Below are 15,871 nucleotides of genomic sequence, written 5' to 3'. Positions count from 1 at the left end.
TCGTGCTGGATACAGTATCCTTGGTTCAAGGCCCTTCTGTTTCATTGTATTAAATATATCATGCCATTCTCTTCTGGCCTGTAGGGTTTCTGTTGAGAAATCTGACGTTAGCCTGATGGGTTTCCCTTTATAGGTGACCTTTTTCTCTCTAGCTGCCTTTAACACCCTTTCCTTGTCCTTGATCTTTGCCATTTTGATTATTATGTGTCTTGGTGTTGCCCTTCTTGGATCCTTTCTGTTGGGGGTTCTGTGTATTTTCGTGGTCTGTTCGATTACTTCCTCCCCCAGTGTGGGGAAGTTTTCAGCAATTATTTCTTCTAAGATACTTTCTATCTCTTTTCCTCTCTCTTCTTCTGGGACCCCTATAATACGGATATTGTTCCTTTTGGATTGGTCACACAGTTCTCTTAATATTGTTTCATTCCTGGAGATCCTTTTGTCTCTATGTCAGCTTCTATGCGTTCCTGTTCTCTGATTTCAATTCCATCAATGGCCTCTTGCATTCTATCCATTCTGCTTATAAACCCTTCCAGAGTTTGTTTCATTTCTGCGATCTCCTTTCTTTCATCTGTGATCTCCTTCCGGACTTCATCCCATTTTTCTTGCGTATTTCTCTGCATCTCTGTCAGCATGTTTATGATTCTTATTTTGAATTCTTTTTCAGGAAGACTGGTTAGGTCTGTCTCCTTCTCTGGTGTTGTCTCTGTGATCTTTGTCTGCCTGTAGCTTTGCCTTTTCATGGTGATAGGAATAGTCTGCAGAGCTGGGATGAGTGACAGCTGGAAGGACTTCCTTTCTTGTTGGTTTGTGGCCCTCCTCTCCTGGGAGAACAGCGACCTCTAGTGGCTTGTGCTGGGCAGCTGCGCGCAGACAGGGTTTCTGCTTCCTGCCCGGCTGCTATGGAGTTAATCTCCGCTGTTGCTGTGGGCGTGGCCTGGCTCGGGCAGCTGCTCCAAAATGGTGGAGTCGCGTTGGAGCAGGAGCGGCTGGGAGGCTATTTATCTCCGTAAGGGGCCTCCCTGCTCCCTGCAGCCCAGGGGTTAGGGTGCCCAGAGATCCCGGATTCCCTACCTCTGGATTAAGTGACCCGCCCTGCCCCTTTAAGACTTCCAAAAAGCACCCGCCAAAACAAAACAACGACCACCAAAAAAAAAAAAGAAAAAAAAATTTTTTTTTTAATTAAAAAAAAAGTTTTTAATTAAGAAAAAAAAAAAAAAGGTGGTTGTTCGTTTTTCTTTATTCTCCGGTGCCAGCCTCAGGCCTCTGCTCACTGGTCTTTCTGCCCTGTTTCCCTAGTATTGGGGTCCCTATTCCTTTAAGACTTCCAAAAAGCGCTCGCCAAAACAAAACAGCAAAAAAGCAAAAAAAAAATGGTCGCGCGCTTTTCTTATGTCCTCTGTCGCCCAGCCTCCAGTGCCTGCTCACTGTTCTTGCTGCCCTGTTTTCCTAGTATCGAGCGCCCTGCACTCTGGCCCGGATGGCTGGGGCTGGGTGTTCGGCAGTCCTGGGCTCCGTCTCCCTCCCGCTCTGCCTGCTCTTCTCCCGCCGAGAGCTGGGGGGAGGGGCGCTAAGGTCCCGCCGGGCCGGGGCTTGTATCTTACCCCCTTCGCGAGGCGCTGGGTTCTCTCAGGTGCGGATGTGGTCTGGATGTTGTCCTGTGTCCTCTGGTCTTTATTCTAGGAAGGGTTGTCTTTGTTATATTTTCATAGATATATGTGGTTTTGGGAGGAGATTTCCGCTGCTCTACTCACGCCGCCATCTTCCGCCCCTCCCTCTCGGTATGACTCACTTTTACCTACAGAGAATGAAGAACACTGATTTCAGAGATCTCAAAGGACGGAATTAACCATACTGTGTTGTTTTTCTTGCTATTACTTGAGAAGTCTAAGGCAGTGGACTTAGGGTGAGATTACCTGGCTTTGCTGTAACTTCTATATCAGTTCATCTCTCTCGGCCTTGAATTGTTCTTTGATAAAAGGTGGAGAAGAGGGTTGCTAGAGCTTACATCTGAAAGCCTTCCAGCATGCAATGTAAATGAGAAAGTTATAGCAACAGCACGGGAGGACTATTAAAGGTGGTACTGTTCCCTGATAAACACCTGTATTCATCATAAATCCATCTCAGTTAGGACCTGCTGCTGCCCTAACCAGGTAAAAGATTTGCCATTCCCCCTTAAAGTGGATAAAAACACAACACAGGACCCACTGAGTCATACCACTGAATTAACACCTTACTGAGATCCTAGTCAGGCCAGCCAAATTCAGGCCACGGCCACCCTCATGGCTGCAGATGGCCACACCTTCATCAGGGAGTTCTTCCTTGTGGACAAGATGGTTTGCACATAAGACGTCTTCAGTTCCTAAATTATATGCTATGCTGAAATCACATTCCCATGCTAAATCAAAGCTGCTGGAACAGGAGCTGACTCAGTAGAAAACCAGGAATGTCCTGGAAATAAAAATCTAAAAAGCCATAAGCGTTTGAACAGGCTTACACCTACAGACACAGATGAGAGTTTTGTGGTGAATCACCGGCATTTTCATGATTTGGGGGAGTCTGATTCTGAAATAATTCTGAGTGACAAGAAAACATCATGTGAAATAGTAGCCTTAAACAAAGACATTCTTTTGAAGTTGGAGAATGATTTGGGAGAGAGTTAGGGAGATCTGTAAACTATTTATAATCTATCCAGGGGAAAATGTAATAAAAAGCTAAAATTAGTTCATCTTATGATATTCACAGGTTCACAATTGGATAGACAGCCAATAATTCAGCATGAGGGAGTGGTGATTTGCCTTTGTTTCTATGTATGAACATATGCCCCTTCAATCAAGAAACAACCTGGTATATCATTTTGAGACTCAATAACTGTTAAGTGTTTCATTTGTGTTAGTTTGGCAGGAGTTGGTTCGATTGCCTTATTAAATCTGATTAGTTTTACAGTGGAAATAAAAGCAACACAGACACAGATCATTTCTTTGTTGCTTCTTAAGTGAACATCCTTCCATCTTTCAACTGTTTAGCAATTATACAATGAATCCAATCAATATGGACGGCCGACACAAATAAGTCAGACATAACTGATTTGTATGAATTAATAAGTAAGTAATGAGCCTTTACTGCTTGTTAGCATGAATTCTGCAGATAATTGACTCCATTCTCCATTTCTCTCTTGTGTCTGGAAGCAGCTTAAAACAGTAGCCAAAAGAAAAACATATGGCAAGTAAGATTCGGTTGGTGAGCATTTATTTTGGAGACCATCAGAGGAATAATCCGGTCTGTGGTATTTTCCACACTTTTATTCAACAGCTCTATCATGTATGTCTCTTCTAGCACATATATCTCTGATATTGAAAACCTTGGAATCAATAGTTTCTGGTTCTGAAATCTTCGAGTGTTCATTAGGGAAACTTCCCTTTCTTGATGCATGTATGCTGCTGATATGTAATCACTCTTTCAGACACAAGCAAGTAGTTGCAGTATTAGGAAAAATTCATGAGATCAGAACTGCCTAGAAATGTACTGGTGTCTGATCTTGTTCCAGAAATTTATGCTTTGTGGAAACTCAATACCACATATTTTACCAATATACATTTAGTGTACATCAATAGAAAAGATTTGAAACAGCAAATTTTAATGCTAATTCATCAGGTGCTATTTCCAGACACTGATTACAGGATCCTTTTTAAACAACCCTAAATTCCCACTACCAGCAGCAATATCAATGTATCTTACACTACTTTTGAATTTACAAAGCACTTTTATATGAGACTTAAAAGCCCTGTGAGATGGATAGTACAAAACATTACTTCCAATTAACAGAGGAGGGAATTGAGACCAGAGAGGGTAAGATAACTAGCTTACAGTCAGCAAGAGGCAGAAATGGAATCAGACCCCAGGCCCTTGAGCAAGCAAATCCCACATGTTTATGGTGCAAGAGGGCCCGGTTTAATCTGAAATATAAAAGCAAAATAGCAACAATAATAATGTTGACATTTTTATCATAACTGGGCAAGACTAAAATAGAACATGGGTAACGTTTGGAAAAAGCAATTGGGAAGAGATGAGGTTCATTTGGAAATATGAGTAGAGACTTTCTGTCTAAAAAAAGCCCTGAGACTCATCCACGGACCTTTTGGTCCTCTCAGTTTCCACTGGCTGCAAAGGGTTCTTCAGCTACCTGAAAAGTTACCAATAAGCATCTCTTACTGGGACAGACGAGGTCGACGTCTTCATTTCAGACCGCCTTCAGTGATCATAATCTCTGAAATGTGTACAGCTCTTTAGGACTGACCAAGCACTGCCTCAGATATCATTGTATCCGGACCCCACCTCAACTTTCAGAACAGGCCAGAGCAGATGCCTTCCTCCCGTTTACCCCAGAGGATGCTAACTTACAAAAGCCGTCTCTCATCTGTGCACTCAGATTTAGTAAATTGCAGGTGGTGGGATTAGAATTTGGGATTGCTGACGCCCTGTCTAAAGCTGATCACTGCAAACCAAGCGAGTCTTATTAGTCCCTGTATCAGTCCAAGTCCTGTCAGGAGACAGTCAGCACAAGCTAATTTGAGCAAAGAAAATTTAGCATAAAAATGGAGTATGTAAACAATGACACCCATCAAAAGAAGACAAGTGACCTCATGAGTCCCTCTAAAAGATGCCATAGATAATGCTTCAGGTAGGAGGCTCCTTTGCAGCTCATGAAAATGGAAAGAACCAAACAGATGTACATTTGAGTAACAGTTCTTTTCTTATATAGAAAATCTCTACTCATCTGTGCAAATGGACCTTATCTTCTAGACACTCCTCATCTACCTACATAACTGAAAAGCCAGAAGGAAAACACTAAAGTTTCACAGAGGCAGCAGCTGCAGGAAGCACCTAACATGCCTTGGGCTGGGAGAACAAAGGATGGAATTATAGGAATTACCCTGGAGATGTTGTAGGTGCATTTCCAAGCCACCTTAATAAAGCAATTTTGCCATAAAATGAGTCAGATGAGTATTTTGGTTTCCCAGGGCATATACAAGTTATGTTCACACAATGCTGTAGTTTATTAAGTGTGCAATAGCATTATGCCTAAAAAAAACAATGTACATACCTTAATTTAAAAATATCTTATTGTTAAAAAATGCTAACCATCATCTGAGTTTTCTGCAAGCAGTAATCTTTTTGCTGACAGAAGGTCTTGCCTTCATGGCAATGGCTGCTGACTGATCAGGGTGATGGTTGCTGAAGGTCAGGGTGGCTGTGACAATTGCTTAAAATAAGACAACAGTGAAGTTTGCCACATCAATTGACTCTTTCGCAAATGATTTCTTTGTAGCATTCAATGCTGTTTGATAGCATTTTACCTACAGTGGAAATTTCAGAATTGATGTCAGTCCTCTCAAACCCCACCACTGCTTTATGAAGTTTGTGTACTATTTCAAATTCTTTGTTGTCATAGCAACAATCTTCACAGCATCTCCACCTGTAGTTTCGATCTTAAGAAACCACTGTCTTTGCTCATCTATAAGAAGCAGATGCTCCTCCTCCACTCAAGTTTTGTCATGAGACTTCAGCAGTTCAGTCACACCTTTGGGCTCCACTGCTAACTCTAAATCTCTTGCTATTTCCACCACATCTGCAGTGACTTCCTCCACTGAAGTCTTGAACCCCTTAAAGTTATCCATGGAGTTTGGAATCAATTTTTTCCAAACTCCTGTTTCTATTGATATTTTGGCTTATTCCCATGAACTACTTTTGTGTTTCATGGCATCTAGAATGATGGACCCTTTCCAGAAAGTTTTCAGTTTACTTTGCCAAGATCCATCAAAGGAATCACTGTTTAGGGCAGCTATAGCCTTATGAAATATATTCCTTAAATAGTAAGACTTAAAAGTTGAAATGATTCCTTGATCCATGGGTTGCAGAATGGCTGTTATGGTAGCAGACATGAAACAAGATTAATCTCATTGTACATGTCCATCAGATCTCTTGGGTGACCAGGTACATTTTCAATGAGCAGAAATATTTTTAAAGGAAATATTTTTTTCTGAGCAGTAGATCTCAATTGTGGGCTTAACATATTCAATAAACCATGTTGTAAATAGATGTGCTGTCATCTATGCTTTGTTGCTCTATTTAAAAAGCACAGGCAGCTAACATCCAAAAGACAAACAACAACAAATGTTGGCAAGGATGTGGAGAAAGGGGAGCCCTACTACACTGCTGGTGGGAATGTAAACTAGTTCAACCATTGTGGAAAGCAGTATGGAGGTTCCTCAAAAATCTCAAAATAGAAATACCATTTGACCCAGGAATTCCACTCTTAGGAATTCACCCTAAGAATGCAGCAGCCCAGTTTGAAAAAAATGTATGCACTCCTATGTTTATCGCAGCACTGTTTACAATAGCCAAGAAATGGAAGCAACCTAAGTGTCCATCAGTAGATGAATGGATAAAGAAGAGGTGGTACATATACACAATGGAATATTATTCAGCCATAAGAAGAAAACAAATCCTACCATTTGCAACAACATGGATGGAGCTAGAGGGTATTATGCTCAGTGAAATAAGCCAGGTGGAGAAAGACAAGTATCAAATGATTTCACCCATCTGTAGAGTATAACAACAAAGAAAAAACTGAAGGAAAAAAACAGCAGCAGACTCACAGAACCCAAGAATGTACTAACAGTTACCAAAGGGAAAGGGACTGGGGAGGATTTGTGGGAAGGGAGGGATAAGGGGAAAAATGGGGCATTACAATTAGCACACATAATGTAGGGGGATGGGGACATGAGGAAGGCAGTATATGCAGAGAAGACAAGTAATGATTCTATAGCATCTTACTAAGCTGATGGACAGTGACTGTAATGGGGTATGTGGAGGGGACTTGATAAAAGGGGGATGTAGTAACCACAATGTTGTTCAAGTAATTGTACATTAACAATATCAAAATAAAAATTTTTTTAAAAAGCACAGGCAGAGTAGATTTTTTATAATTCCTAAGGATTCCAGAATTTTTGAAATGGCAATGAGCATAAGCTTCAAATTATAAAGTCACCATCTCATCAGCTCCTAGCAAGAGTCATTCTGCCCTTTGAAGCATTGAAGTCAGGCACTGACTTCTCCTCTCTAGCTATGAAATTCCTAGATAGCATCTTCTTCCGATATAAGGCTGCCTTGTTTACATTGAAAATCATTCTTTAGTGCAGTCACCTTCATTAATTACCTTAGCTGGATCATCTGGGTAACTTGCTACAGCGTCTACATCAGCACTTGCTGCTTCACCTGCACTTTGACGTGTGGAGATGGCTTCTTTCCTTAAACCTCATAAATCAACCTCTGCTACATCCCAAACTTTTCTCCGAAGCTAATTCATGTCTCTCAGCCTTCACAGAATTGGGACCTTGCTCTGGAGTAGGCTTTGGTTTAAGGGAATGTTGTGTCTGGTTTGATCATCTATCTAAACCACTAAAATTTTCTCCATTAACAGCAACAAGGCTGTTTCACTTTCTTATTTGTGTGGTCACTGGGGCAACACTTTTACTTTCCTTTAAGAAGTCTTCCTCTTTAATCACAGATTGGCAACAGAGGCCCAGCTTTTCAACATGCCTTCTTCACTAAGCTTAACCTTTTCTAGCTTTTGATTTAAAGAGAGAAACGTGTAACTTTTCCTTTCACTGGAATACCCAGAAGGCACTGTAAGGTTATTAATTGCCCTAATACAATACTGTTGTTTCTTAGGGAATAGGGAGGCCAGAGGAGAAGGGGGCAGATCGGGAAATGGCCAATGAGTATTGCAACCAGAACATGTACAACATTTATCAGTTAAGTTCACCATCATACATGGATGCAGTTTGCAGCAACCCAAAACAATTACAATAGTAACACAGAGGGTCACTGGTCATAGATCACCATAACAGACATAATAATGGAAAAGTTTGAAATAGTGCAAGACTTACCAAAAGGTAACAGAGAAACATGAAGTGAGCAACATGTTGTTGGAAAAATGGTGCCTATGGATTTGCTCAAGGAAGGGTTGCCACAAACATTCAAATTGTAAAAAAGCACAGTATCTCCAAAGCACAATGAAGTACAATAAAATGAGATTTTCCTGTGCTACATTAAATTCTAATACTTCCAGAATCTTGGTGAGGATCCCTGGAAAAGGGAGCCAGACCACTGAGGAAAAGGCACCATCCATCAGGGGCTCTTGTCCCCGCAGAGTAGACAGGATAGCTCTTCAGTTGTTGTGAAAGTTGCACACTGGACTCACATGCTGTCATGGGAAAGCCCTGTTGATTCTGAAATTAAGAAGCATTACAGGACCACCCCCGCAAGAATTAAAAGCAGCTATGAAGATACATGCTTTTATTTCTCCTCGAGCCTTGAAGCCTCTTTCTAGGTCTCCTATACACAAAGCACAAAGGTGTCTCAGCTGGCCAAACAGAAATGGAGTTTGCACAATCCCAACCCAAACACCACCCAAAGAGTAGTCTGGGAGCTAGAGACAATAGCTATATCTGTCACCATCCATACCTTGTGACACTCAGAATCCATACATGCCCTCAACAGTTATTTGAATTCCCATACAGAATAAAAGCACCTTTATGTTTCAGGCTGCCAAGATGCAAACTATCCTTCCTACAATGACCCTCTCATCCCTTCCCCAAAATGAGGAGACACAAAGTCCAGAGATTCTTTGCATACATCTCTGCTCTATGTAAGTTACCCCCAAAACTCAGTCAGTCTTTTCTGGATACACTTTTACCTAAAGACTAATTGATAAGTTTATCCAGCAAATCTTGTATCAAACAGTAAGAGGTAGGGGAGAGAGAAAAGATGAAAATAGGTAATGCATATGCACAAGTAAAGAAGAAAATGCCCATGCTTTCCTGATTATTACTGATCACGAGGCCATAACGGATGACTAACCCACCTCTTCCGCTACTCATCCACGTTTCCTTTGCCCTTGGCCAGAAGGGCCTGGGTCCTCAGTGGTCCATTCTCTTTGTGGTTGGGCCAGTTTTACATTAACTTTTAGTCCTGGCCATGACAGTACAAAGGGGCAGCTCAGAGAACCTCCCTAGTTTCCACACCTTCTCCTCTTTGCTCCACTGTGAGTAGCAACCCAATTTCCCTTGGGAATCAGTCTGATCCCCCTATACCAGCGGAGTAACCCTTTTCTTGGCCCACTGGCTCAGTGGCTAAAGGATCCCCAAACGGCCAGGTGGTCGTCTCACCTTCCAGTTCAGTGAAACCACCGATTGCCACTGTTGTAGATCCTGGAGGAAGCTTTTATCTCTCAAGAACCAAGACCTCCAATCCAAATGGAAAGCAAAAGTTGTGATTGGATTATTAGTGAAAAGATTTGAACTTGATCCTGTGCTTGAGCTCCTCATTCCAGACCCCAGGCCCCCGTTCTGGTCATGGCAGAGAAAGCCTTCTGGGGTCTCCGATCGCAAACACATGGAGTCTCAGCCACTCAGAATGCTGCCCTTCCACTGACACCATAGGCCTCGTTTCAGAGCATGGTAATAGCATTCTCTTCAAAATGCCACAGTGGAATAAAACATTTGTGGGAAGGGCATCACTTCCTCTGTTTTGTTAAACTGATCTCAAAAAACCTCCTCCCCTAGGTTCTCTAGATATTGCTCAAAAGCAAAGAGAGTTCCTCTAGAGACAAAAGAACACACACATCATTTTGTACTTTAAATAAGGCACTAGTTTGATTAAAGGAAAACCATGAATTCTGCAAAGAGGAAACAACTTTGTGCTATTTATTTTAAAAGAAATGGTACAAAACTGAGGTCAGACAGAGAAGAAAGGAAAATGAACAAAGTTTAAGGAGATAAATGAAAACTGGTAATATTCCAATATTCCAATAGTCCCTGGAGTTGTTTGGACGGACGCTCCATGGACCACCTTCAGCCCCCACACACGCCCCGACCACCACTCACCTCCACACTCTCCCTTAGGAACGCGTCACCCCTGCAGCTGGAATTCCCCATGATCAACCCCGTCCTGACTCTTGGGCTGCCTTCCCGGGTCAGTGCCCCTGGAGAGAGAACATTCTCAAAGGCTGCTAGAAGCTGATACCACTTGCCTCTGTGGTTTCAGTTGTTCTTTTATTTATATTTTTTAAAATAATACATTTCTATATTTAGACGTTTATTCTCTATAGTTTGCAGAGAACCATTGAATGTTATTCTCTGGCCTCTAGTTCAAATCCTAGGTCCCTATAATTCTGCAGAAACAGATAGTCCTGGAAACAAAGACGTTCAGAGAAAATGAACAGCATCCTATAAGGGAGGGGGCACGAACGAGAGGGAGAGGAACCTTTACTGCCTCTGGGCTTCACGGAGGAAGCTCTGGATTCAGAATCTCCACTTCCAACCCACACTGGCAGCCAGCAACCAGAGGCCCCTCCCGGAGCCACAGCGTAATGCACATCCCCTCTTTAACAGCCAGCCAGTTGCTGTTTGCAGAGAGCCGACTTGGACAACTGTGGAGAGGCCATGCCCTACATTTGAAAAAAATAACTGAAAGGAAGCTATCAGAAGGAAGATTCCATTCCCGACATTAAAATCCTACTGCCACCTTTCTAGCTCACTCACTCCATATTTCACACTCTTTTACCTGGGTTACTGTCATAGCTTTTCATAATACCTGGCAAATAATAGATACTGATTAAATTTTTGTTGAACAGGTGGCTTAACAAATTGACTGATCATTGCAATATGTCTCTGCCTGCAATCTCTTGCCTTTCTAATCCTCGGATACCTTCATGACATCAGAGAAACTATCCCAAATAAGTATCCCCATTTCAACACACTCCACCCCACAAACAAAAAAGGGACCTTTGATGCCCCCCCTTATTTCCAGAATATTAAACTAAACTACTTAGCATGGAATTAAAGTGTGAACCCTACACCACCTCTCACCTCATGTCCACACTCACCTTAAGCTCCAGCCATGACAATCATGAGTTTGGGAACTTGGAACGTTGCTTAATGTCATGAACCTCCACTTTTAATGCTTCACCTATAGAGCTAAAAATTCCAACCACACGCTCCCTATTGCCCACCCCTGCCCCACCCGTGATTCCACTTTGTGACTTTCACCACCCAGAAATGAGCATTTCTCTGGTGGGGGGGGTGGGGGGGAATGCTTCCATATACTACTTTGTATATGTCTTTTATATGATTCTTTTTCTGCCTCACTTTTGCTGTCTCCATTATCAATTCTTACATCCTTTGCTAGCTGTGGGCTCCTTGAGGCAGGGACTGCTTTTAACCGTTGTATTCTCCATGGCACCAAGCTTTGTGCTTGAACTTAGCAGACTTCTTTCAGTAACTCCTTGAATGGAATGACATAGGGAGTCTCTTAAAAGGATGTGATCACAGGGAAACTAAGAAGGCAGCGTGTTCTCACCCCTTCCCCCAGCTCCAAATTCTTTCACACTCTGAGTTGCTTATTAGAAAAAAAAAAAATCCACCATCACAGAATCTTTTCTTTAGCTTGAGTCCTTGTCTTTTAAAAAGTAAAAGGATATCCTTCTAGTAGTAGCAATTCCCCTCTTTTTAGGGTCAAGCTTCTAAGTAAGAGCACATGTATCTGGTCCTTTCAGGGAAGCAGATTTTCCTAAAGAAGATGAGATCCTGGTGCTACTGAGACACCAGATTGAAAACACGGAGATGGGAGGCCAGGAACACCAAGATAAACTCCAACCACGTCATAGTCTCACCCAGACCAATCCCAACTGGTGGTCCCTGGGAGCCTCCTAGGTGGTCCATAGATGGGCCTCTTGAGGAATTCATGTTTATAATATGACTGTGTCTTTGTTTTTGTTTCTGGAATGAATTAATCATTTAGCTAGGATAGTAAATGAGGATCAGACATCACCTTTCAACAAAAGCAGTTCCTTTGTCTCAATATTTGAGAAAATGTTCAGCCCTGTAGTACGAGAGTAAGTGAAATGCATCAACTGCAGGTTCTTTCTCCTGATAAAATGATCTGGGAGAAAGAAACATGTGAGATCATTGTTATCATTCCTCCTAATTTTACAGAGTTGCTCTCTAGACCTATCGGATCAAACCCTTATCCGTACCAGGTTTTCGGTGCCCTTCAGGATGTCCCATTCTTGCATACCTCTAAGTCCTCTTTCAGGCTGTTCATTCCACCTCATCTGCCCAGAAACTCTGATTCATTCTTCAAAATTCAAGTCGAGCAACGTTCCTCCAGGGAGGCCTTCTGTGACTTCTCCATATAAGTGTTGAAATCCACATATGCTCTATCACTTACTGCTTTTATAGTCAATTTTACTATAATCGAAATTGCACATTAACCTTTCTGTTTCAGTTGTTTTGTTACTGGATAACACACCACCCCAAAACTTCCTAGCATAAAATGATATATAGTTTTTTAATTTCTCATAATTTTATGGGCCAGCTGGGTTGAGCTGAGCAGTTCTTTAGCTCCATGAGTGTGGAGGTGGCTGAGGTCACAGCATTGACCTGAGCCATGCCTGGAGCCAGAGGATCACGGATGGTCTCTCCTTCGCCAAGACCTCTCTAGCTAAAGAGTCTTGGTATCACAAGGATACTCCAAATTCAAAAGGAAGGAAAATAGACTCCACATCTTCTTGGGATGAGCAGTGAAAAATGAATGGCTAGGTTTAAGCCACCGCACGTCCCTACCAGTGAGCTTTTTCTGAGCTAGAGTAATGCAAGAAGTTGAAGATCTGCTTCAGATCTGTGGATAAGAGTCTAAGAAATTAGGAAGAATATGTAAAGACATGCTAGAAGGAATTTAAAATGAAAAGCAAAAGAAGAGGTTCCATAACCCATATTTTGAGGTTTCAAAATATTCTGGCTTTAATATGGCTCAAGAATAATAATGGGTGTAGGGAGTAGCCACGAATCTCATCTGCTTTCTGTCTGGATGCTAAGGAAACAAAGCTTCTTGTAGCCAGAACTGCTAAGAAAACATGCACGCACTGCTTAGAGTTCCCGAATCCTCCATGATCCACTACAAGCCAAGAGTCCAATCAATATGAGGTCAACCTGACATCAGGACTCAGGCCACTTGATACATTTAACAAATTTCAATAAATTTTTGAAAACAGTTTTATCCAATACATCATTACACGTGGTCTAGCAGGACCTTGCTGGAAATTCAGGTATTTGTTCTGAATATGAAATATTCTATTTCATTTGCCAGAGGAAGGATACGTATGATGAAAGGAAAATAAAAGGCTTAACAACTGATTCAATTGCATCCACTTATCAGAGAGCTTATATAGTCAGGTTCTTGTCATAATAAGGAATTGATCATCATTGTACATTGCAAGTTTTGGGGTTAAATATTTCTGGAATGAAATTTGACAGTGCACATAATAAGAGCATTGAACATTTTACATATCCTTTGAGCCATAAATTCTTCTGGGAATTTGTCCTAGGGAAAATAGACACAAAAATAACATTGTGAGGTGTTTGATGTAGCATTATTTGTAACAGTGAAAACATTGGAGACCATTTATATTCAAGTAATGTGAGATTAATTACATAAATTACAGTATATCCGTAGGCTGGGATTCAAGACAGCCATGAAGATACTACAATAGAAATATATTTAATAATGTGGAAAGGTAATATGCAGTATAATCTATAAAAAGAAAAACACAAAACAGTACAGGGTAGCTATACACATGTATAAAACACTGGAAAGCCATGCCTAGGTAGCAGTGACGAGTACTGATTATCTCTGGGTAGTAGGGACATATGTGATTTTATTATTTATGGTTATTTGCATTGTCCATAAGAATCTCTAATAAGGAACAGAAAAAAAGTTTTCTTAAAGATTGTCTTTTTTTAAAATTTGTGCATCACTCATTGATGTACTGTTTGGAAAGTGGGAGAATGAGGCAGTTTGGTTTAATAAAGACAATGAAATTGTTGAAGATGTTTACAAGCTACTTTCTCAGATCAAACAGTTGTTTGTTTAATGAAAAGCCAATGAAGGTACACAGCACTTCAGACCAACCACACAACACAACAAATTGTATTTTCTTATTAATGTGACATGACTTCACAACACACTGAATCTGAAATGTCTATGAGATTCAGGACTAAGAAATGAAACTGTAGTTCTAGGATGTAAGTTCCATGAAAGCAGAGATTTCATCTGTTCCATTAAATAAATATGTTTTGATTGGAGAGGTGAATGAATGAATAATGAGATTACATGAATCATTAATCTCCAACAAGTTAGTCTTTCAAGATAGCTTCCTAAATATCCTGGGGTTGCATAGTTATATCCTATGTTGTTGGGGCCAAAGAGATCCTAGGAATATTTGAGGACAATTTTTAATATTCATTTTAGATGGATAGATGATAACTATACAGATAGATGACATAGAAATGATAGATGGTAGATAGATAGATGATAGATAGATAGATAGATAGATAGATAGATAGATAGATAGATAGATACTATATACATATAACCATCTATTTATTGAAAGAGAGAGAGAGTACACAATGTGGGAAGTCCCAGTGTATAGCTAAAAGCTGAAACCATGAAGAAAAACTCATCCAAGGGTAGTGAAGAGAGAATGGCCAGTAACAGACTGTGAAGAATGAAGATCTGTAATGAGCTTCTTTGTCCTGTTTGACCCCATGGCCCTCTGATCTCCAGATCTAGGATTTCATAGGGATTTCATAGATGCACACAGCAGACTGAACTTCACCCTACAGTTAAAAGAACACAGAACCAAGGCCCAGCCACAAGAGATCTCTGCCATCCCAACAGTCTCTGCCTCCTGCAGGACACCTAGAGATCATGTTTATGCAATACTCCCACATTTGGCTTTAGTGCCTTATTGTCTCACCTCTGCTCCAAGCTTTTTAAGATAGTCGTTGCCTTGTTTGAGCCAAGACTCTCAGTTCTGGAGTCCTGTATCCTGTCTTCCTGGGACCACCTGCTCCTATGCATCTTTACCACTTGCCTGTCCCCAGCTCCATTACTCCACCCACCCATCCACATTTCCTCTTAGGACCCATTGCTAGGCTTCATTGGACTGTTTACCCTGGCACATCTCTCTGGTCTCTCCATGGTGATTGTCCCTCATCTGCCAGCCTTCTGTTGACCAAGCTTGGGATCTGATGGGTAGAGGGCACGTTCTCCCAGTGACTCTCACTTTATGCTCCCCTCTTTGAAGCTGGAGCCATTTGATTTCTATTATATGTGTGGAACTGGATGAATTGTATGTCAGTTATTTACTGGCTCACAGTTGAGTCAGCCTTGATATTTTAATTCTTGATGGACTAGATTCATGTCTTTTTCTCTTCACTGAGGTATTTGGTCCAAACAGAGAAAAAGAACCCTGGTCTGCTTGGGCCCAAGTTTCTTACACTTGCCCAGGCATTTAGTCAGCCCTCTTAAACCTCAACTTCTCCCTCTGGACATTTGCTGAAGGTACTTGTAGTGTTTGCCAAGATTCCCCTTTAAGATTGAAGCACTCAGTTTAGGACATACTTTTGAACGTATATCCTGAATGTCTGTCCCCACAATGTATCTTGCTTTTCTTCTCTCTGTGAATTCTTCAAGATTATCAACACTTGGTCTTCCAAGTAATTTCTCTTGCTCCCATCTAGGACCCACCCAAAAAGTCCTCACTAATAAAATAAAATGCCAGTACATGTCAAGTGGGTAATCAACAGCAGGACTAATTAATTCTTGATTTTCCTCATAATTTATTAAGATCCTTTAAATCTGTTCTTTCATCTCTACATGATTCTCTAGACAGGCTATTCCTCCCCTTTCTCCTTTTCCTTCACATCAGCATCTTGAATAAGATCAATTCTGTGAACCACAGGTTCAC

This window comes from Manis pentadactyla, chromosome 6 (assembly GCF_030020395.1).
Source record: "Manis pentadactyla isolate mManPen7 chromosome 6, mManPen7.hap1, whole genome shotgun sequence".
In the NCBI taxonomy this organism is placed as follows: Eukaryota; Metazoa; Chordata; class Mammalia; order Pholidota; family Manidae; genus Manis; species Manis pentadactyla.
This window is presented reverse-complemented; position numbering follows the sequence as displayed.